Raw genomic sequence first — 25,730 nt, forward strand, 5'->3', positions numbered from 1 at the left:
GCAATTGAAACAAATGATAGGGAACTTACCTTTGAACTTTCCTTTTCCTCTGTGAAATCTTCTTGCCAGTAGTGCTTCTAGTTGTTCAACATTTTCTTCATCTATATTATTTTCACCAGACACATGTTTTATCTTTCTTTTCTTCTTCTACTTCTTCTCATCAAAATATTTTAATAACAACTTAGCCTTGAAAGAAGATTCAAGACTCTCTGGTTTGTAATTCTCAAAGTTAGATAGCTCAAAAGTAGTGAGTCTACCTACCAGACCTTCAAGAGTTAGATTATTTTTTGGAATACATCTCAATTCTCAAATTGTATAAAATCTAATAACATAGATAGGCAATAGTGTTCTTAAGACTTTTCTTAAAACAATATCATCATCTATATGAACAGTAGCTCCTCTTATTGCACTAACAACTTCTTTTATCCTAGCAACATATTAAGAAATATTCTCACCTTCTTCCATTCTCAAGTCATCAAGTTTACCTCTAAGGCTCTTAGATTTGGCTCTTTGAACATTTTTGTCTCCTCCATAGATAGTGTATAGTTAATCCCAAATTTTCTTTGTAGTGTCGCAGCTTTGGATATCATAAAATTCTGCATAGCTTAGGGTAGAGGCAATCTCCAACATCACCTGATTATGTTCTTTCTTCTTATTCATATCTTTAGCACTTGGAACTCCAATAGGATCATCATGTTCCACTGAGATGGTGGATTGTGCATGATCTCCTATTCCTCTAAGATGCAGCTTCATCAAGCTTATCCATGTAAGAAAGTTATCTCTGTTAAGCTTGGGCACTTCTCTTTTTGACATCTTGATCTTTGTGCTTCTAGTACCTTCAAACTAGTCCTCTTTAACAAATGGCTCTAATACCAATTGTTAGAATTATTTAGAATAATTCATAGGGGGTGGGGTTTGAATTAGTTATTGAAGATCTAGATGTACAAATAAAACTTTTCTCTTAGCTTAGTGAACCCATAAAACATTCATATTTGTGCGTGCATCCATGCATTCACTAAAACTTGTAGGTCACTATTAAATCAAATTGTAAATATGTAAATATGAAACATAAAAGATTTATTAGCACAACTAACACAATGATTTAACATGGAAACCCAATTTGGGAAAAACCACCAGTAACATGCTCCTCCTTTGCACTCTTCTGAAGTGATGCCCTGTGAAAGGCCAACCCTGTTAAAGGTTATAGCACACACACTATTAAATGTGACCCAATTAAGGGATTTTAATCACCTTGTTAGAAGTGAGCCTTGTTAGAGGACTTTAGGACATTCACTTGGAATGCCACCCAGTTAAAGGATTTTCAAATGACTACTAGGTTGACCTTAATCCAAAGGATTTACCCTAAAGTGATTCAATTTTTAGTGAGAAACAATAGAGCTTTGATCTAAGACAACTTACAACTTCTCTTATATATTATAGATCAATATTCAATCCTCAATTTTGCTTGGCATTCATACTTTGCAGTTCTGATAGCTTGTTCACTCTACAAGAAAATATCTCCTTAAGCCTCCTTGCTTAGCATGCCAATGTGGTCACATTTTAGGTCACTTGATGTAACAAATTCCTTGACTTCTCTAACCCTCTCTTTTTTTTTTGCTTCATGACTATACATTCCTCTAAATAGGAAACTAAGATACTTTGTCATTTTCCATTATCCATTTTAGGATTTGGATGGATTAAGTAGGATTCAATCTATCTACCTCATATTCCATCTTTCTCCTAGAATCCATTTGAATTCACCTAGAAATAATTTACCTCAAATTTTGTGCCACCAACTCATCAACCTTATCTTCCACCTGGTTCATAAATTTCAAGAAAATAAACTTGTCAACTCAGATTCAACAAATCTATGATCTTTTAGATAATGCAACAACTCAAAATTATCAATCTTTAGATGTTCGACACATACTACATTGCTCAACATCAATTGTGAACTTACTCACCATCAACTAAAGTTTACTAATTCTCGACACATATTGTATTGCTCAACATCAACTATGAATTTAGCAGGCTTCAATTGTTTTACTCTGCATAAACTAAAATTTTCTTTTACTCAGCTCTAACTAATTTTCTACTTGGCTTGCACTAACTTTTCTTGGCACCTACTAAAAAATCAGTCAAGCTTGGTAGACAATCTTTGTGTAACTTGTTCTTCTAAAGTTTTTAAATGTAACCAACCTTTGTAAGCTTAAGTAGATTACCAATACATCATGTCATTTCTATCTTGATTGATCCTTGTACCTCATTACATAATCATAACTCAACCTTTTCTCCAGGTGTTATTGTTACACCTTATTGATCAAATCCTCTTCATTAATCAACTAGGTGATAGTACTTGAATCTTATAAGCAATTGCCTTACTAGCAAATAATAGGTTTGACATTAGTGATAAGACAACGATTGAAACACATTTTCTACTTCAACAATCTCCCTCTTTCAATAATCTCTTTCAGCAATGATCTTTTCAATTAGATCTCAATAGTTTTTCCCAGATTAGGTTTCAACATAAAATCCTTTTGTCGAATTGTGTGAGTTATTTTTTGGTATTTCATGTTTACATTTATGCAAAGTTGATTTGACCTAGGACAATTTTAAATTATGGTTTGAGATATTCAATGATTAATGCATGTAAATGTATTTTTGAAATATTGAAAAGTTTTATCTATACATTTGGACCTTGGATAATGTTAGTTTAAAGAATAATTTTGACAACTGAGTGTCAATACACTTAACCATTTTTCCACTAAACAATGTTGAACAAAGAGTAGGTTCCAAGTAATATGAAATGCCAAGCTATATCAAGTGCCGAGCTATAATAGTAGGTGTCGAGTGTTAACAAGTGTCGAGTAATAGTAGGTGTCCAGTGTTAACAAGTGTCGAGTAACAATAGGTGCCGAGTGTTAACAAGTGTCGAGTAATAGTAGGTGTCGAGTGTTAAAAAGTGTCGAGTAACAGTAGGTGTCGAGTGTTAACAAGTGCTGAGTAACAGTAGGTGCTGAATGATACAGTTTTGTTTAGGTGTTGAGCTATCCAGGAAACAACATGTGCCGAGCATCAGCAATGCTTCAGGAGTTGAGTAACTCAGGATATCAGCATAAGAGTTTGTGATTGCACAAACTATGATGTAAACTATTTTTGTAGCCGACATAAGATAAATCTCGAAAGATATAGAGATAAGAACAAATCTTTTACATTTCCTATGCAATTTGCATGAAGCCAATTGGAAAACTTGGAAAGGCATGCAACCAATCAACAAAAGACAAGTATTGAGCAAAAAATTGAGATTCAATGTGGATCGTAGATCCATATCTAACCCTAAGTCTTTGAAGTCTTTTTAAGGAAGATGAAAGGTTCATTAAAGATAGAAAATGAGAGGAGTAGAGAAAAATTAAAAAGGAAAAATAGAATGGTATTTGGCAAGAGGAGACTTAGAAAGTAAGAGCAGCAATTCATTAATCAGTTGATCAAAACAAAGCAAGGTAGACAAATAAAAATTAGATCTCAGAGGATTGAAATCAGAGAAAGAGCCAGAACAAGTTCCTGCATTCAGTAATCAAGGATTGCAAACAATCAGGTTTATAATACCTAATACTCTCTTACCATTGTATTAGAAAGAAAATCCTATGTAGATAGGTTGGCTTAATAGCTATTTGTAGATCCTTATCAAAAGGTGATTAAATCCTTTAACAGGGTGACACTTCATGTTAAGTGTTTGAAATCCTTTAACCAGGTCACTATTGACATAGTGTAAAGCCTTTAATAGGGTAGACCATGAGAAGTGGTTGAACAAAATTGCTGCAGTAATTTTTGTGGGAATCATCCCCACCCCAGTTTTGCCTTCTTATTCCTAGAGGGTTTTTGGGTTACCAAATTCCGGTGGCATGTGTTGTTGGTGCATGTGTTTAGTTTCATGTTTACTTGATGTATTTACATGTATGCAATTTACTTCCACCTAAAAGTTTTATTGGCTAAAGTGTGATACTTTTGATTCACCCCCCCCCCCCTCTCTTAAGTACTCTTTCCATATTTGAATATTTCAACAATTGGTATCAGAGTGAATCCAAGTTCTCAGAAGGAAAAGCTTAACAGCTTGGAGGAAAAGATCTAAAGATGGAAGCTTTCAAACTTGGAAAGATCATTGAAAATCAGGTGATAGATGTGCAACTTGCTTTGCATAGCTTGGAGGAATTTAGAAAAAAGTTGAGAAATTCATTTAAAAAAAGGAAGGATCTAGCCATAGCCAAAAATGAGATAAACTACAAGGAGATTGATACCACCAACATATTTTCCAATGGAGACACTAAAGAGTTTGATGCAGCAATAGCAGAACTGATGGAGAAAAACAAAGTTCAATTAGAGGAGATAAGATCTCTCAAGATGGAACATGAATCACAAGCCATAATGATATGTGAAATTACTGAACAGAAGAAAAGAGCAGTTGATGATAAGGTCATGATGGAAAATGACAAAAGAAATCTTGCAAACAGACTTGAAGAAAATTTTACTGAATTGATAAGGATCTCAAACATGCATGTGGATACACTTGCCCAAATGATGAACTTCATCATGAAATCAATGTGAAAGATATTGAGATCTCTACTTTGAAGATGAAAAATGAACAAATGCAGAATGAATTGAACAGAGAAAAAGAGGTGGCAGAGAATCTCAACAAGTCAAGTGAAGCCATCAAATAGTTTGAGCAATTACTGAAATGCCCAAGATCAACCCATGATACATCAAGTCTTGGATACAACAGCACTAAAGTTAGAGAATCATCAAAGAGTGCAGAAAAAAGAAGCGATAAAGGTAAAGATGTTAAACCTACATGTCATGTCTGTGAAAAGAAAGGACATACATCTAATGTATGTAGAAGCAAGAATGCCCATCAGCATGATAAACCTAAAATAATAAACTATTGTCATAAATGCAAGAAGCAAGCTCATCAAGCATATGAATGCAGAACCAAAACTACTAAAACATCAAGATTTGAGGGTCATTGTCATAATTGCAAAAAATATGGACATAGAGCTTTTGAATGTAGATCAAAGCCTATGTGGACATTAAATAAGCCAAAAAAGACATCAAACCATGAATTTTGAGATTACAACACCAGGTACAATTGTCACTATTGTCAAGAATATGGACATACACCCCAAAATTACATAAGAACGCATTTCAAGGGAAACTATAAAAGATGGTTGAGTCAGACTACATGTTTTAGTTGCTTAAAAATTGATCACATCAGTAGGAATTTCCCAACAAGGTCAAAGGCATCAAGTTCTGAGTTCAGCAATAGAAAGGAAAAGATAGATGTTGGACATATCAGAAGTGAAATGAATAAGACATGGAAGAAGAAAGATGAGTATAGCACATCAAGTGCAGAGATCACTTCACCTAATAGGTCAAGTGATCACACTTCTTCAAATTAAGAAAGAATAAGTGTGTGGGATTGATAAATCAAGTTACATCATACATCAGTTCCAAGACATCGAAGAACTGCAAAGAAGAAATCAGCATAAGCAAAGATCCTGAGTCAAAATTAAGAGTTTTGCAAGATCTGTCAAAGTTGTCTTCAAGTGCTGAGTTGCTAACAGTGACCGAGTTGATAGATGATGTCGAGCTGTGAAATATCAATAGGAGCCGAGTCATGTTGAAACCCTTCAGGTACCGAGTAGATAGTTGTTAGTGCACTAAGCATTAATTACTCTATTTTTATGGTACATAAATTCAATTTTTGATCATTTTCCCACCATATAAACAAGAAGCAAAGCCAAGAAGAGCAGAGAAGATCAAGGTCAGCTCACAAGCCATTGGTGAAGATTTCAACAGTGATTTTGGACAAGTTTCATCGATTTGAGGTATTTTACTTAAGTGCCAAGCTATGTAGAATTTATAAACTTGTTTATATCATAAACTCTAGTTTGGCAAACAATGGCATCTGGGTCAGGAACCACTAAGGGTAGAGAGAGTGATGAAATATAGCTGGTCAACAATGAAGTTAAACAACCTAAATTCAAGCCCATTCCAGAAGTAGCATACAAGAATAATCCCACAGGTGCATTATCAGTTATTCCTGATAAAGTTGTTATGGTCCAAGATGTTCACAGATGTTATAACTGCAAAATTGGAGCCATAGGACATTTAGAGATCTATAATGCATATGACAAGCTATGTGAGAAAAAAAGACTAAAAGATGAGTTCTCAATAATAGAAAGAAAAGGATTAACCAAAACCCTAGAATTTTTTATTATTTTCAAAATTGAATGGGTACGGATAGTTTTGAGCAGAATACATGATGGAGCCTTTTGGTTAGAGTCAGGGCCAGTAAAATTCACCAAGAAAACTGTTCATAGGGTTATTGGTATTCCAACCCTAGATCGGCCAAACACCCTGCGAAGTTACAAAAGGGAAGTAATAGAGAAAAACACAGGTGCTAGATGGAATAATAGAGGAATGACTATTGACACAGTCATAGATCCCCTACTAGATTTTGTTGTGAGAACCATTTCACACAAATTCTATCAGTCAAGTAGGTTAAACAGTGTACCTTGTATAGCAGTTGATGTTGTATACAAGATAACTAAAAAGGATCACACTTATGATCTAGCAGACCTCATGTTTCAACAAATTAATGAGAATCTAGGAGCTATAAGGAAGAGCAAGGGAGCTCAGTGCAAATTTGGATCAGTTTTGGTGTGCATATTTTTCTATCTGATGAATGAATTCCCTTCTATGGGTAAGGTAAGATGGAGTCCACAAAAAAAAATTGTTGAACAAATCAATGGATACATTGAACAGATGGGTGGAATTTTTGATGCCCAAATGACTAGTTACTTTGAGGACTTCAAAAAGTCCATGAAACAAAGAATGAGGATTCTAGTCTCATTGACTAAGAAATATGAAAAGGACATTTGTTTTCTTGTAGATATAGATTATACCTATATACAAATAGTTACACCTAGAGTAAGATGGCTTAGGCCACTAGGTTATGAACTTGATATTGATCAAGCTTCTGTAGTGATAACAGCCCTCCTTGCAGAAGAAGATGATAAAAATGTAAAAGCTTTTGGAACCTATGATGTTGTAAAATCAAGGGTGATAACAGATTTGAAGATTGCTTCTGCAGTAAAGAAGAAAGAAAAAATGGTAAGACAAATCAAGAGAAAATTTGGTGTTGAAGAAGAAGGAACAACAGAAGAGGAAGGAGAAGACATTGAAGAAGAGGGAGATAAACCTCAAGTTCTAACTCAAGGGTTAGGAGAAGATAAAGAGGAAAGTGTTGAGGAAGAAGAAGCCGAGGAAGCACAAGTTAAAAGAAAGGCCACAACTCCTCCTGCTCCTCAATCCAAGAGAAAGAAAGTAGCTGCTCCTGCACCAAAGAGACCTACCACAAGGGCTGTAGCACAAAAAGCCCAAGAGGACGAAAAAGGAAAGAAGAAAGAATCAAAGAAGATTGTTGCCAAGTCTAAGAAAAGAAAATTTGTTGCCCAGCCTGAAACAAATGAGGAGAAGATAGAGTCAGAGGACAACAATCAATTTCAAGTGGTAAGACACAAACGTCATACTGCTATTGAAGATTATGTTGAAAAATTAGGAATGATGATTTGAAAGGTTTAAAGAACCTAAATTTTTCTAAGCTCACCAAAGAAGAGAAAAATAAATTAGAAGCATTTGTGTATGCTATGATGGTTGAATATAAGCACACACCTCTAGAATTAGATGAATCAATGCCTAAAAAATTATACAAAATTGTAGAGGATAAATGGCATTTTGTTTACAAATGGAAAGGGAGATAAGGGAGTCAACATTAGCTAGATTGTTGCCTAATTTGTCTAGAGATCAAGTAAAAAATGTAGTAAAAAGGAATAATAGTAGATTCACTCCCAGGCATAGAGCATTCAACATATTACAGAATAAAATTAAAGAGGTAGTTACAAAATCCAGAAGATTGTGGAAAATAGTTTACAAGAAAATAGAAGATGTGTATAATGAAGAATATAAGGTAGAGGCAACTGCCAAGATAAAGGAAAAGAAGGTGTCAAGAACCAAGGAAAAAGAGAAGGAACAAGTGGAGAAGAAGAGTGAAGAAGAAAAGGAATAAAAGGCACATACAGAGGATAAAGAGGAAGAGAAAGATACAACTGAGCCATAAGATCAAAGTGTGCAAGACACATAGGTATCTACTCCTAGTCCTCCTCATGCCACCATCACACCTGCAGATATTATAAAAATAAAATATGTTATAGACACTTCAAATCCAAACATCAATCCATTAACTGTAGAAGATTTAGAAATCCTTGACCAATCATCACTAGTTACAAAATTAAGTTCAAATCCTGTATTGATCAGTGTTAATGAATTATAGAATCCTGAAGTTAAAACAAAGATAGTCAAGGTAAAAGCACAAGTACCACCCTCAACCATACAAACTGCTGGTATTCTATTTCTTCCACCACCACCTCCACCAAGTGTAGTCACTGATGCACTTCAAATGTCGAGTACAGCAGTAGGGGAAATAAAAGAAACATCTAAACAACCAACAAGTCCAACCCCACCTAGTGATCATAAAAGGGATACTCAAGATGAAGAAAAAGATGAGACAAAGAAGAAGGAGGAGTCTACAATACAAACACTGGTTGCATTACCAAAATTTGGTACTCTAACACAGACTCTTCAGCAGCCGAGCACTGATGGGTTACAACTACAAATCAGGACACCAAGCTCGAGCTCATCAAAGGTAGTCAAGAAACTTCACTATGGAGTTCCTAAGCTTGATGAAGAAATAAAGATCCCATATTATGAATCTAGCACTCTCACTGAAGAGAAGATCAATGAAATTCAGAGTGCATTGGACAGAAGAAGGAAACAAGAAGCACTAAGAAAAGAACATAAGCATAAGCTTACTTTGAATGAAATCAAAGACATATTCATAGAAGCTTTCTGCTTACAGTCTCTAGATGAGTCAAGACCAATTATAGAGCAACTATCTAGTATAGTTGACCAGGTGATGAGTGAAGACCAGGAAACAAATGCCAAATTGCTTGAATGGTCAGAAAAGAAGTTCCAAGGCAAGGTAAATAATAAAATATCTGGTGATATAGCACTGTCACAAGTAGAACTGGCAAAGAAAATTAAAAAAAATTAAAACTATACTAGGAAACATCTTTTCCCTGTACAACAAGTTGTGTGATTTTTCCACATTCACACAAGACACTAGCCAGAAAATACTGAGCTTGGAGAACAATATGAAGATTTCTAGCATGCAACTCCCACAAATCCATCTCAGAGTGAGATGCATTTTTCCCAATTGCTTCACACACAAAGAGAGTTTGTTGTCTTAGCAGCACAGGAGGCAACCACAAAAGCTAAATTGATGCAAATTCAATCCTCAATAACTCCTCATTTGGAACTACTTCACAAGGTGTAGATAAATGCAGAGACAGTCCTCAAGAAAGACCCCAATCTTTCTTCATCTGATGGACTTGTACACCTAGCAACAGAGATTGCCATCTAGCATAAGTCATTGGATGTCACACTAGAAAATTGGGATGTAGCTCTGAAGGTACTCCTTGAAGTAAATAGTACATTTTTTGCCAAGTATGGCATTTCCTTGTAAGACCCTTGACATAAGTGTCAAAAAGGAGGAGAATAAGTATGGGGGAGTGATAAGAAGAGATTAAGTATGGGGGAGTTAAGTACAGGAATGAAATGATAAGTATGACAAAAGGGGGAGATAGCAAATTTTGGGAGACTTTTTTTGACAAATTTTGATTAGTTAGAATGTAGAAATAGGACAGAAATCACTAAGTGTACATACATGATCAATTAACAAGGATTCATAAGGATCTTAGTTAAGTGTTTTTGCCACTCATGTCAAAGGGGGAGATTGTTAGTTTAAAGAATAATTTTGACAACTAAGTATCAATACACTTAACCATTTTTCCACTAAACAATGCCGAACAAAGAGTAGGTTCTGAGTAATATGAAGTGCCCAGCTATATCAAGTGCCGAGCTATAACAGTAGGTGCTGAGTGTTAACAAGTGCCAAGTAACAGTAGGTGCTGAGTGTTAACAAGTGCCGAGTAATAGTAGGTGTCGAGTGTTAACAAGTGTCGAGTAACAATAGGTGCCGAGTGTTAACAAGTGCCGAGTAATAGTAGGTGTCAAGTGATACAGTTTTGTTTAGGTGCTGAGCTATCAAAGAAATAGCATGTGCCGAGCATCAGCAATGCTTTAGGAGTTGAGTAACTCAGGATATCAGCATAAGAGTTTGTGATTGCACAAACTATGATGTAAACTATTTTTGCTAGCTGACATAAGATAAATCTCGAAAGATATAGAGATAAGAATGAATCTTTTACATTTCCTATGCAATTTGCATGAAGCCAATTGGAAAACTTGGAAAGGCATGGAACCAATCAGCAAAAGATAAGTATTGAGCAGGAAATTGAGATTCAATGTGGATCGTAGATCCATATCTAACCCTAAGTCTTCAAAGTCTTTTTAAGGAAGACAAAAGCTTCATTGAAGATAGAAAATGAGAGGAGTAGAGCAGAATTAAAAAGGAAAAACATAATGGTATTTGGTGAGAGGATACTTAGAAAGTAAGAGCAGAAATTCATTAATCAGTTGATCAGAACAAAGCAAGGTAGACAAACAAAAATTGGATCTCAGAGGATCGAAACTAGAGAAAGAGCCAAAACAAGTTCCTGCATTCAGTAATCAAGGATTGCAAACAATTAGGTTTATAATACCTAATACTCTCTTACCATTGTATTAGAAAGAAAATCCTATGTAGATAGGTTGGCTTAACAGCTATTTGTAGATCCTTATCAAAAGGTGATTAAATCCTTTAACAGGGTGACACTTCATGTTAAGTGTTTGAAATCCTTTAACCAGGTCACTATTGACACAGTTTAAAGCCTTTAACAGGGTAGACCATCAGAAGTGGTTGAAGAATATTGCTGTAGTAATTTTTGTGGGTATCATCCCCACCCCTATTTTACCTTCTTATTCCTAGAGGGTTTCTGGGTTACCAAATTCTAGTGTTATGTGTTGTTGATGCATGTGTTTAGTTTCATGTTTACTTGATGTATTTACATGTATGCAATTTACTTCCAGGAAAAAGTTTTATTGGCTAAAGTGTGATACTTCTGATTCACCCCCCCCCCCTCATAAGTTCTCTTTCCATATTTGAATATTCCAATAGATAATTGATTCATTCCCTCCCACCCCCCCCACCCCTCATTTATTTTAAAGTATTCAAACAATTGGTATTAGACTGTCTGGTGCTTCTAAAGGAAAAAGTTTGAGAGTACTTGAAGCTAAATATCAAGATGTATAGAAAGGAGGTGTCCAAGTTAAATAAGGAAAACTTTCTTGCATGACAAACTTTGATAAAGCTACATCCAAGAGGACTTGGAGATTATGCAAATGGAACTATCACCACTGAATATGTTGCAATAGTTAGAGCTCCAACTATTGAACAACTAAAATACAAGAAACGTCAGAATCAGGAAATGTTGGAGATTGTATCTTTCCTAATCTATTTGGACTTTGAAGACATGAAAATATGTACCACATTTAAAGGAATATGGGATTCCCTATAGAAGATCTATGGAGGAGACAAGATTGTGCTGAGATCCAAAGCATAAAGTCTAAGAGGAAATTGATGAAATGAGAATGCAAGAACATGATATTATAGTCTAGTATTGTGCAACAATCACATATGTTGTAAATTAATTTAGAGGAACAAATGGAATTTTTAAAGATGATACTGTAATTAAAAAAGTGTTAATAACCCTAGTGCCTATCATGCTATTAGAGTCTGTGTTATACAAGAACTAAGGTGTACTCCTCATAGTGATCTAACCCTTGAAATATTGGTTGGTAGACTCACTTCATTTGAACTTTCAAATTTTGATAATTTCAAATAAGATAATATTGGTTGTTCTTTCAAAGCTATCAGCAATGCTTTAGGAGTTGAGTAACTCAGGATATCAACATAAGAGTTTGTGATTGCACAAACTATGATGCAAACTATTTTTGTAGCTGACATAAGATAAATCTCAAAAGATATAGAGATAAGAATGAATCTTTTACATTTCCTATGCAATTTGCATGAAGCCAATTGGAAAACTTGGAAAGGCATGCAACCAATCAGCAAAAGACAAGTATTGAGCAGGAAATTGAGATTCAATGTGGATCGTAGATCCATATCTAACCCTAAGTCTTCAAAGTCTTTTTAAGGAAGAAAAAAGCTTCATTGAAGATAGAAAATGAGAGGAGTAGAGCAGAATTAAAAAGGAAAAACATAATGGTATTTGGCGAGAGGATACTTAGAAAGTAAGAGCAGAAATTCATTAATCAGTTGATCAGAACAAAGCAAGGTAGACAAACAAAAATTGGATCTCAGAGGATCGAAACTAGAGAAAGAGCCAAAACAAGTTCCTGCATTCAGTAATCAAGGATTGCAAACAATTAGGTTTATAATACCTAATACTCTCTTACCATTGTATTAGAAAGAAAATCCTATGTAGATAGGTTGGCTTAACAGCTATTTTTAGATCCTTATCAAAAGGTGATTAAATCCTTTAACAGGGTGACACTTCATGTTAAGTGTTTGAAATCCTTTAACCAGGTCACTATTGACACAGTGTAAAGCCTTTAACAGGATAGACCATCAGATGTGGTTGAAGAATATTGCTGCAGTAATTTTTGTGGGTATCATCCCCACCCCTATTTTACCTTCTTATTCCTGGAGGGTTTCTGGGTTACCAAATTCTAGTGTTATGTGTTGTTGATGCATGTGTTTAGTTTCATGTTTACTTGATGTATTTACATGTATGCAATTTACTTCCAGCTAAAAGTTTTATTGGCTAAAGTGTGATACTTCTGATTCACCCCCCTCCCCCCCCCCCCCCCCCCCCCTCATAAGTTATCTTTCCATATTTGAATATTCCAATAGATAACTGATTCATTCCCTCCCCCCTCCCCACCCCTCATTTATTTTAAAGTATTCAAACAATTGGTATCAGACTGTCTGGTGCTTCTAAAGGAAAAAGTTTGAGAGTACTTGAAGCTAAATATCAAGATGTATAGATAGGAGGTGCCCAAGTTAAATAAGGAAAACTTTCTTGCATGACAAACTTTGATATAGCTACATCCAAGAGGACTTGGAGATTATGAAAATGGAACTATCACCACTGAATATGTTGCAATAGTTAGAGCTCCAACTATTGAACAACTAAAATACAAGAAACATCAGAATCAGGAAATGTTGGAGATTGTATCTTTCCTAATCTATTTGGACTTTGAAGACATGAAAATATGTACCACATTTAAAGGAATATGGGATTCCCTATAGAAGATCTATGGAGGAGACAAGATTGTGCTGAGATCCAAAGCATAAAGTCTAAGAGGAAATTGATGAAATGAGAATGCAAGAACATGATATTATAGTCCAGTATTGTGCAACAATCACATATGTTGTAAATTAATTTAGAGGAACAAATGGAATTTTTAAAGATGATACTATAATTAAAAAAGTGTTAATAACCCTAGTGCCTATCATGCTATTAGAGTCTGTGTTATACAAGAACTAAGGTGTACTCTTCATAGTGATCTAACCCTTGAAATATTGGTTGGTAGACTCACTTCATTTGAACTTTCAAATTTTGATAATTTCAAATAAGATAATATTGGTTGTTCTTTCAAAGCTATCAGCAATGCTTTAGGAGTTGAGTAACTCAGGATATCAGCATAAGAGTTTGTGATTGCACAAACTATGATGTAAACTATTTTTGTAGCTGACATAAGATAAATCTCGAAAGATATAGAGATAAGAATGAATATTTTACATTTCCTATGCAATTTGCATGAAGCCAATTGGAAAACTTGGAAAGGCATGCAACCAATCAGCAAAAGACAAGTATTGAGCAGGAAATTGAGATTCAATGTGGATCGTAGATCCATATCTAACCCTAAGTCTTCAAAGTCTTTTTAAGGAATACAAAAGCTTCATTGAAGATAGAAAATGAGAGGAGTAGAGCAGAATTAAAAAGGAAAAACATAATGGTATTTGGCGAGAGGATACTTAGAAAGTAAGAGCAGAAATTCATTAATCAGTTGATCAGAACAAAGCAAGGTAGACAAACAGAAATTGGATCTCAGAGGATCAAAACTAGAGAAAGAGCCAAAACAAGTTCCTGCATTCAGTAATCAAGGATTGCAAACAATTATGTTTATAATACCTAATACTCTCTTACCATTGTATTGGAAAGAAAATCCTATGTAGATAGGTTGGCTTAACAGCTATTTGTAGATCCTTATCAAAAGGTGATTAAATCCTTTAACAGGGTGACACTTCATGTTAAGTGTTTGAAATCCTTTAACCAGGTCACTATTGACACAGTGTAAAACCTTTAACAGGGTAGACCATCAGAAGTGGTTGAAGAATATTGCTGCAGTAATTTTTGTGGGTATCATCCCCACCCCTATTTTACCTTCTTATTCCTGGAGGGTTTCTAGGTTACCAAATTTTAGTGTTATGTGTTGTTGATGCATGTGTTTAGTTTCATGTTTACTTGATGTATTTACATGTATGCAATTTACTTCCAGCTAAAAGTTTTATTGGCTAAAGTGTGATACTTCTGATTCACCCCCCCCTCATAAGTTCTCTTTCCATATTTGAATATTCCAATAGATAACTGATTCATTCCCTCCCCCCCCCCCCCCCCCACCCCTCATTTATTTTAAAGTATTCAAATAATTGGTATCAAACTGTCTGGTGCTTCTAAAGGAAAAAGTTTGAGAGTACTTGAAGCTAAATATCAAGATGTATAGATAGGAGGTGCCCAAGTTAAATAAGGAAAAATTTCTTACATGACAAAATTTGATAAAGCTACATCCAAGAGGACTTGGAGATTATGCAAATGGAACTATCACCACTGAATATGTTGCAATAGTTAGAGCTCCAACTATTGAACAACTAAAATACAAGAAACATCAGAATTAGGAAATGTTGGAGATTGTATCTTTCCTAATCTATTTGGACTTTAAAGACATGAAAATATGTACCACATTTAAAGGAATATGGGATTCCCTATAGAAGATCTATGGAGGAGACAAGATTGTGCTGAGATCCAAAGCATAAAGTCTAATAGGAAATTGATGAAATGAGAATGCAAGAACATGATATTATAGTCCAGTATTGTGCAACAATCACATATGTTGTAAATTAATTTAGAGGAACAAATGGAATTGTTAAAGATGATACTATAATTAAAAAAGTGTTAATAACCCTAGTGCCTATCATGCTATTAGAGTCTGTGTTATACAAGAACTAAGGTGTACTCCTCATAGTGATCTAACCCTTGAAATATTGGTTGGTAGACTCACTTCATTTGAACTTTCAAATTTTGATAATTTCAAATAAGATAATATTGGTTGTTCTTTCAAAGCTAAGGTGACACTAAAAGAACAATAAGGAAAGAAAAAGGTCAAGCATGTTCCTAGTGACTGTGACATAGATGATGAAGATCTAGAAGAATAGAAAGCACTATTTTATAGGAGATTTCATAGATGCAAATGAAAATAAAAAAGTAAGCTACCAATCATATGTTTAATTTTAATGAAGTTGGTGATATTGTAGCGAGGTTTCCTAAGAAGAAAAACAACATAAATGAAGATAAATTTAGAGGTATAAAACATGAGAGTTACAAAGGCTATAAAGACAAGGGAAAGAAAGTTTGTTACATTTATAAAGAAGAATCTAATGATGAATTATATGATCATGATGATGAATTTGTGTATGCTTCTATGAAATATGATTTAGATGAAGATGAGGCAACTACATTAGTATCCTATGTAACCAAAGGTGAAAGATGGATCATTGATAGTCGATATTCTCATCACATGACTGGTGACAAAAGTAAGTTCATTACCCTTGAGCATTAAAATGGAAATAGTGTTATATTTGGTAATGATGTACCCTATCTAGTGAAAGGTAAAGAATCAATAACATTTACAAAAGAGATCATGTGTGACAATGCTGACTATGTGGAAAGACTTAACTATAATTTTTTGAGTGTGTCACAACTGAATAGTATAGGATACAAAGTTGAATTTGAATAAAAGAAAGCTAAGATCTATGGTGTTGATGGAGAACTCATTGGGAGTAGAGATCAAACAAGAGGTAATCATTTTTATCTTACAATGAATGATACTACTTGTCTTATTGTAAAATTTGATGATGTGTAGCTATGACACAAAGTATTATGTTAGGTAAATTTTAAAAATTTGGTTAGTATCAGTAAGATGAAAAAGAGTTGGAGGTTTTCCAAAATTGACGAAACTTGGTAATGTGATTTATAAACAATGTTAGTTAGGAAAGATGACACAGTCTAGTTTTAAGAGCAAGACTCATACTTCCAAAGAAATTTTGAAATTAGTTCATACTGATCTATGTAGAACAATTGATGTGCAAAGATACAAAGGCGACACTTATTTCATTCTATTTGTTTATGATTACACAAGAATGATGATATTTTTTTATATGTAGAAAATACGATTCTTTTCAAATGTTTTTGTGGTATCTAAAAAAAGTTTGAAAGAAAATAGGAAAAGATTTAAATGTCTAAGATCTAACACTAGTGGAGTGTTTACATCAAATGAATTCAATAACTTTTGCAATGATAGAGGAATCAAAAGAAAAACTTCTACACATAGGACCCCTCCACCAAATGGGATCATTGAAAGAAGGAATAGATCTATGGTGAATTTTTCTATAACACTAATGATGGAGAAGAATGTTTCTTTAAAATACTGGAGAGAAGCTATCAGCATTGCTATCCATACCTTGAACTGAGTACAAGTAAACAAAGGTACAAATTTTACACCTTATGAATTATGGTATAGATACTTGCCCAATGTCAAATATGTTAAGGTATTTGGAAGAAAGTGTTACATTATTAACAATAACAAAAATGGTATACTTGACACAAAAAGTGAATAAGGTATATTTCTAGGTTATTTCATGAGAAGTAAAGCTTATAAGTGTTTAATTACTAACACTAACAAAGTTGTGGAAAGTGTAAATGTAAAATTTGATGAATACACAGAAATACATGAAGATGAATAAAAGAAGGAACCTAAGAATTACAAGAAACTTTATGTACTACTATGAAGGTATGTCTACTAATGATGATGATACTATAGCTGCTAATAAACAAGAATCATTGACTCTCGAGCCACATACAATGGATTTTGAATTGCATTTAAGAGCGAGTTACAATCAAAAGTTGAGGTACATTCTGATGCTGAGATCATTTTACAAGAAAGGAATGTCTAGTTACCTAACAAAGGAATACATAGTGAACATGATATTGAACTTAATGAATGACCTATTGTTGAAAGGAGAAAAAGATATGTCAAAAGACATCATCTTGTTGAAAAAATCATTGGATATAAAGAGGTTGGACTAATGAAAATTAATAGATTAAGGAACAAGAAACATTTGTTAACCATATATGAACCTAAATCAGAAAATGGTGCATTAGAGAATGAATACTAGAGTCAAGCCATGAAAGAATAAATTGATCAGATATATAAATCATTGGATACAAAGAGGTTAGACTACTAACAATTAATAAATTGATCAGATTGAGAAGAACAAAACATAAACACTAGTACCAATACTAGAGGACACAAATGTTATTGGAACCATGTGGGTGTACAGAAACAAATTGGATGAGAATGGTGAAATAAAAAGGAATAAGGAAAATTTAGTCTATAAAGGATATGGACAAGAAGAGGGAATTAACTATGGAAAGACATTTTCCCAATTGCAAGATTGGGAAGAGTAAGAAGTATTCTTGCTTATTCTACCTTTAAAGGATTCAAAGTTCGTAAAATGGATATTAAGTCATCATTTCTGAATGGAATATGGGAAGAGAAGTTTTACATTAAATAACCTAAAGGATTTTTTGATCCTAATAATAAGAACATGGTGTGTAGATGGCATAAAGATTTAAATGGTTTAAAGCAAGGTTCTTGAGCATGGTATGGAAGACAACATAACTATCTTGTGAAGATTAGTTTTGAATAGACTGATAACAAAAACAATCTATACTTGAAGACAAAAGAGGTAAAGGAATTTCACTAGATGAAATATTTGTTGATGATTTCATATTTGGAGGAAACAAATGAATTGTGTAAGACATTGGCAAATGAAATGATGAAAGAATTTGAGATGTCTATGTTTGGAGAAATAAAGTTATTTGTTGGATTAAAAAATTATTAGATGGAAATATGGTATTTACATTACTCTATCTAGGTATGTAAAGGAAATCTTCAAGACTTTTGGTATGGAAGATTCAAGATAAGTTAGTACCCCCTTGGTGATAGGACATAAACTATCCAAAACTGATGATTTTGTTGAAGTAAATCAAATATTGTATAGGTCTATTATTGGAAAATTATAATATATAGTTCATAATAGACCTAATATTGTACTAGATGTTGGGATTGTTGCAATATTTTCTCCAAATCCTAAGGAAAATCACTTAATGGTTATTAAAAGGATTATGAGAAACTTAAAAGGTACATAAGAATATGGTCTATACTACAAGAAAACTAAAAAGTTTGAATTGAGAGCCTATATAGATGTCAGTTGGGCTGGAAACATTGATGACAAAAAATGTACAAGTGGTAGAAAAATTTTGTTATGAAAATTATTGGTTACCTAGACTAGCAAGAAATATAATTGTATTTCACAATCTACTACTAAAGCTAAATATGTGTTTGTTACTGTAAATTACACAAATATGTTGTGGATCAAACACTTACTCAAATGAATGAAGGAAGAAATCACTAAACCTATGGTAATTTACTCTGACAATACAAGTGTTATAAACATATCTAAGAATAATATGATGCTTACAAAGACAAAACACATTGTCATCAAGTATAATTACTTGAGAGAGTTGGTTCAAGACAAAGAAGTAAGAATGAAATATATGTTCATACAAAGGAACAAATAGCTGATATATTTACAAAGGCTAAGTTACCTAAGGATGCACATGAATATATTAGAAGTAAACTAGGGGTGATACCTCTATCCAAAGCTACTTAGAAGAAATAGTAGTTCCTTGCATAAACTAATTTGAATGACATATTTTCCAACTTGATGTAGTGGATCTTATTTTAGAAAATACCTAAAGTAAGGAAGGAACTAAAACTAAAGACAGAGCAAGAAACTTAATCATTGATATCTACATGAGAATATGTCAATTCTTTGGCATTTCTATCAAAGAGGGAGAATCTATTGAGGGAGACTATATGGAGATTTTACTACAAGTATGAGAAAAGAGAGAGATAAAAAAGAAGAAGAGTTACACTGATTATCTAAAGAAAAAGAGAGATTGTAGGTTATACAAAAGAAGGCCATATACTAATAGAGGGAGAAATTTCAACACAAGGTATTAAGTTTCTTTTTGGTATTGTTGTTGGTATTGGTTTTCCATCAATGCCAAAGAGGGATATTGTTGAAATGAAGAAGATTGTTGAAGTATATAAATGAGGAAGATTGATGAAACCTATCATGGAACAATCATTATTTTGTCATTGATGTCAAACCTAATACTTGCTGGTAAAATAATTGCTAATTTGTTTTGAATTCTATCATTTGATTGATTGATAAAGAGGATTTGAAAAGAAAGGATAAAAAGAGTATGTAGAAAAAGGTTGAGTTATATGGTGTATAAAAGAATCACTAAGACCAAGTAAGACTTTTATGATATAGTGTATTGTTTATCTACTTAAGGATACAATGAAAGGATGCTTGAGAAAAGAAAAGAAGAAGGCTAAGAAAATAAATGTGTGTACCAAGCCTAATCAAGCAAATAGTGGAATTTGAGCAAGTCAATATAGGCCAAGAAGAAAGTTAATTGAAGCCAAGAAATTTAAGTATGTGCCAAGCAACAAGAAAACTAGTATGAGCTAAGGGAAGGCTAGTGTGTGTTGAGTAATAGTTAAACTTAGAGTATGTCGAGCAACCTAGTGTTAACTGAGCATCAAAAGATAGTTATTTCCAAGCAAACAACATGTTATTACTAAGGGCTAGTAAAATGATTTTGATCAAAGATTTGATGAATCTAAGCCAAAAAGTTGATTTCTTGAACTATGTGAAAGACGTGGAAGATAAATATGATAAGCTAGTGACACAAAATTCAAGATAAACTATTTTGAGAAAAAAATGAAGAAGACTATAAGAGAAGTTTCTAGAGGGAACAAAATGGAAAAGAGGGTAGATTCGATGAATCTGACCTAACCCTAAGATGTATGATTGTGGTGAAGCAACAAAAGATCTAAATTCTCTATATAAGGACATAACAGATCAAAAGGAAAGTGTCATCACTAGTACAAAAAGAACAATATATGACTAAAAAAACTACTAAAAATTGTATATAAGTGACTAAACTTGGTCATGTGACTATTAGTAGTTAATATCAATTCATTTGCAATGCTACTAAATTTACTACTAAGCAATCTTAGTCACTTATTTGGTCACTAATTTTGATTGTTGATGTAGTCACATACTTGGTGGCATTTTTAGTAGCCTATTTAGTCATATATTTGGTAACATATAATTTAGTATATTTACTCATCTATTCGCTAGTGTATTTAGTATCATATTTAATCATATATTTGATCACATATTTAGTATTATATATAGTAGCATATTTAGAAGCATATTTAGTCAAATATTTGGTAGTATATTTCTCATAATAGGGCATGATGGAATTAAACCACTAGTCTCCTACTTGTAAAGTAGGTGCTCAACCATTGAGATAACACCCTTTTTGCAATGCATAATAAATTATTATTTATTTGTTTTAATTCTCAATATAGCACCCACAAAGGTTGTGGCCCAATATTTCTTGAAATAGGGACAAAAAAAAGATACCCAATCACTATACCTCTAATTTCACCTAGGTCCCTCTTGAACAAATGACTACGAAACTACATACAAATCTAAAAGTGGTTTTTAAGATCTATTAAAAGATTGTGTGATTGATATGAATATTAATAGAACCTATCTTGCATCTATCACATGATAATATAATTATGATTGATATGAACATTTCTTTTACACTCCCTAAAGCCCCATGATGAGACTAAAGACCCCTATTTACTATTATCAACTTGACTTATTACCTAATATAATAAGTTGAACTCAATAATAGTCCTAGAATCTTTTAAACAAATAACATACAAGAAGCCAGTTATCAGCTCGTGAAAAAATAAGAGAATAATGTGAAATGAGGTAAAACCAAATACATTACCAAATATAACAACAAAAAATATAAAAAATCATACCAAAAATATTGCCCCATGGCATGTACACTTTAAGATCATATGAAATGTAGTCTTGGGAGCATGGAGTACACTTGCAACTTGACCCCCTTTTCCAAATTTAGTGTTAGGAGCAAAACTAAGAAACATTGGCATTATACACTGAGATTGTGTTGGCCTTTTCTTCACAATAGCTGCAAGAATGAGAAGAAAATAATTTATTACATAAAATGAAGAATTTATAAGAACCCCAATGATAAATACATTATATAGATGATTTTGTGAACGATCCCACAGATGACAAATAAGTTACAATTAAATCATATTCTTAATGGTTGTGACTAACAATTTATATCAATTAAAATCAGCTACTTAAATTCAAGGATTAGAAAAACTAACATGTATAATGAATTTACCAATTTCATTTAAATATATATGTTGTAAAGTATAAACATTTCTATGGGTATTCTCTTTTTCTAGCTACATCTAGTATTATGAAAATTATAAATCAAGTTTAGAAGATAGGTTTCATATTATATGCATGCAAGCATTTTAGTAAAAGCTTATGGATTTAGCATAGAAGGTGGGAAGAATTATGAGCTTATTTATCAACATCATATATAAGGACTTAAACATACTAATTTGATTAAACAACCAAGCTTTTTTAATAGTATGCCAAAGGTTACACACAACAAGAAGACTACTTTGTGTCTATTTCAACAAGATAAAATGTTTTTTTTTTAAAAAAAAATTATGTAAGGGTGTGTTGACCTATGGAAATATCATTATGGTCCTCTTAAATTACTATAGAACCAATACTATGATGCACACAATCCTCTTAAATATTTCCTATGGGAGTATGTGATTAGCTCTCACTTGAACAAAGCACTTAGTTAATAAAATTGTAAAATGGATGCATCTTTGCACCTTTAATTACCTCAATGCTGGAGCCTTTTTTAAGAACTACCAGATCTCACTATCTACAAGTTTATATTTTTTCCCTATATCCTGAGGAGAAAAGAAAACTTAAGGGATTGTATCCAAACCCCTTTTTAGATAAACCTTATGTCACAAGGTTCAAGTTCAAGTTCTAGTTCAACAACAATAAAATTTTAATGGATGGTAGATTGTTTATCATAAAAATGGAATTTCTTTCCAACTATGTCTTAACTTGCATTCAACATGACAAGGACTAAAGCATGCCAACTTTGCCTATGGAAACACCTATATAGTAAATAAGTCCAGTGTATTCAGTAAAATAATCTTTGATGTGGCTTTGGTAGTGAATATGAAGAGATTTTCAAGACGGAAATATATCTTGTATGTATGTATGTATGTATGTATGTATGTATATATATATATATACACATATATATGTATATACATATATATATATACATATATATATACATACATATATATATATACATATATATATATACATACATACATATATATATATATATATATGTATATATATATATATATATATATATATATATATATATATATATATATATATATAATTATATATAATTATGATGCATCATTGGCCTATTTCCCACTTAGAATTGAAATTTTAAGGGGGTTGAGTTGTAGCACCCATCACAAGGGTGTGGACATTTCACAGACCAAATGAGCATTGAAGTTTTGTACATTAAAAAAAGGCCAAATCTTAGGCCCTAACTCACTAAGAATCGACAAGTCTAGGGAAGTCTCAAAGGCCAAGTCTCCTAGGCTTAGCCAAACTGTCTAGCCTTCGTCTTGCCAAGTCTTGTTGAGTCTAAGAGAGTTTCATTTCATTGGTTCAAATTATAGGAAATGTTAACAAAAGTTCTGAAATAGTCTTTTAGACACTTGAAAATGTAAATTTTTTTCAATAACCACTCTCGATGCTTCTTTTGTTTGAAAATATGTGTAATGAAGAAAACACATTTTCAGCCTCAATAGCCTAAAAGATAATCTTACAGTTTAGTAATGAATATTTGTATGCACATATTGCTAAGATATTGAACATTAGCTTTTGCTAGAAAAGGATCTCTTTGATAGCAGAATTCTATGCATTCAATAGTGGAGTGATGAAGTGTTATAACCAGAACTTATCATATAGTAGTCGATAAGAACAATGACCAAAGAAATTTGAAGCATCATACCAAGAGATTGTGATTACAAAAAGAGAAGTTGTAAATTCTCACTAGCTTCTAAACATAGAATTGCTTGATCAAAAATAGATATTCTCCATCCAAGCATGATAAATTATAACATTTATCCTTACCTTCTTTTAAATAAAAAATGATATCTCTATACAACATTGAATTTATTAGAGGCTTTACATACATGAATCTCATATTCAGGAAATGATAAGATTTAAGATAGAGATAACTAATAGCTTCAAAAATATGAATAAAACTTATTTTTTTTATATGATTATAATTCATATGAAACTACCATCAATGCTTTGATGGGTCAGAGGAGGTTGAGAACCATTTGAATCAAGTACAAGAAAGTAAGTTGATAATAAAAGCACAACTAATGTACTTGCAAAAAGTAATTCAAAGCAAGAAATTTACATATGTGAAAGAAACAAGGGTATACTACATCCTCAAATTTCACCATCTCTAACTATAAGTCCTCAACCCAATTGACTAGTTTTCCTAAGTAACTAACCTAGATTCTCCAACACATTTGTTAATACAAAATAATACCACAAAGTTTGAATATAAGCTAAATAGAAGAGAACTTATAGTCATGGCTTCAATTTCATGGACTCAATCAAGTGAAAAATAGATTATATCAGAGATGAGACTATTGAACATTTTAGGTATCTTCCATATCCTAGGAATGCAACATTCTAATGAATTATACCAAACAAGTAAGAATGTCAATTCTAAAGTTTTATAGTATTGGGATATTTTCTTTAGGTGAAGACTTCAATTCTGTTGCTATCCATGTGAAATATTCACACAACTATCATGAAGGCTTTTTTCATCGTGATACCATTCTGGAAACTAGTGAAAATATGTGCTTAGAAGGGTAATATGTTAATTGAGGTGAACTCTATATTTTATCAAAGTGAAATCTACACATAACTAAGACAGATCCAAGAGCCCAAATCTCCTAAGATATAGAAGTACTTCAATCTATACAAGTGAACTCTTTTGATACCTATTACACATTTTGTTCATAGTAATTTTATTCTTAAAAGAAATCTAAAAATTACTTAGGACCCAAATGTTTGAATTCAAATCTATCTCATATCTTTGTTTGCGCATGGAAATCTGCATATAAATTGGAAATGCTTGTTCAAAATTACAAGTTGAAGAGACAACCAAAAATAGCTTTGACAAAGTAGAATATGACAATCTTTTGATCTCTATGCATCTTATCATTTATGCCTTCTTTTAACACAAGAGATTCGTGTGCCTTGTCATTTTTGTCTTTTGATGTTGACTAGATTTCAATTCTTTTTTTTTGAGATAATGTGCATTTCCTTAGTGAGTCTTTGGGTCTTTCTTGTTGATCATTGGCTTCCATGCATTGGTTAGAATTTGTATTCTAATTAGCACCCAAGTTCCAAATGGAAATCTATATATCCATGGTAGCATGATTGTAGCTTGATTACTTACCAATGGTTGTGGCAATATATGATATAGAAAACATATTGGATGGTAAGTATATGATTGGGATTTTCTACAGGTTTGTAATCTCTACTCATTTCAAGTTGTTTTTATAGAGGTTCTTACTATACTCAAGCTTGTAAAAGGCTAGTGGCTCAATGGTTAAGATATCGTCACAAATTTACTCCCAAGCACTACCATATAATTTCTAGAACAACACAAATATACAATATGAATCTATGGGTATCAATATGAAGTATTGCTAGGTGAGGACTATATTCTTGGAGTGTCCACTCAATTTTATGCACATTTTAAACTAGATTTTAGTTCTGATGTTGTAGATTATGCCTGAGAAGCGTAATAATAATAGTTTAGGATGAAAACTATTGGAAAATTGTGGCTAGGCATGAAAAAATTGACACTTGGGAAAACATTATTGCACAAGACTCAAACAAATCATACATCTCAATAGAAGTTAGGATTACCCCAAAGAGTATCTTTAAGGAGGTTTAAACTAATAGTTGGCATGACAAGAGGAGAATAGTAATAGTAAACATGGGTATGAGCATTTTGTGTATGGGTGAATTCTCTACCCAAATATGCCTATACTAAAAGAGCCAAATATATAGCCAAAATGAATTCACCCATACCAAAAAGAAAAATAGTGGACACCAAAATGGTGCATAGAGGTAGAAAAGGTGATTTTTATAGTTAAGTGTTGTCACTTAGGTTTGCACC

The sequence above is a fragment of the Cupressus sempervirens genome, chromosome 4 (genome assembly GCF_028749045.1).
Source record: "Cupressus sempervirens isolate cs-2001-9-10 chromosome 4, ASM2874904v1, whole genome shotgun sequence".
NCBI classification, from domain to species: domain Eukaryota; kingdom Viridiplantae; phylum Streptophyta; class Pinopsida; order Cupressales; family Cupressaceae; genus Cupressus; species Cupressus sempervirens.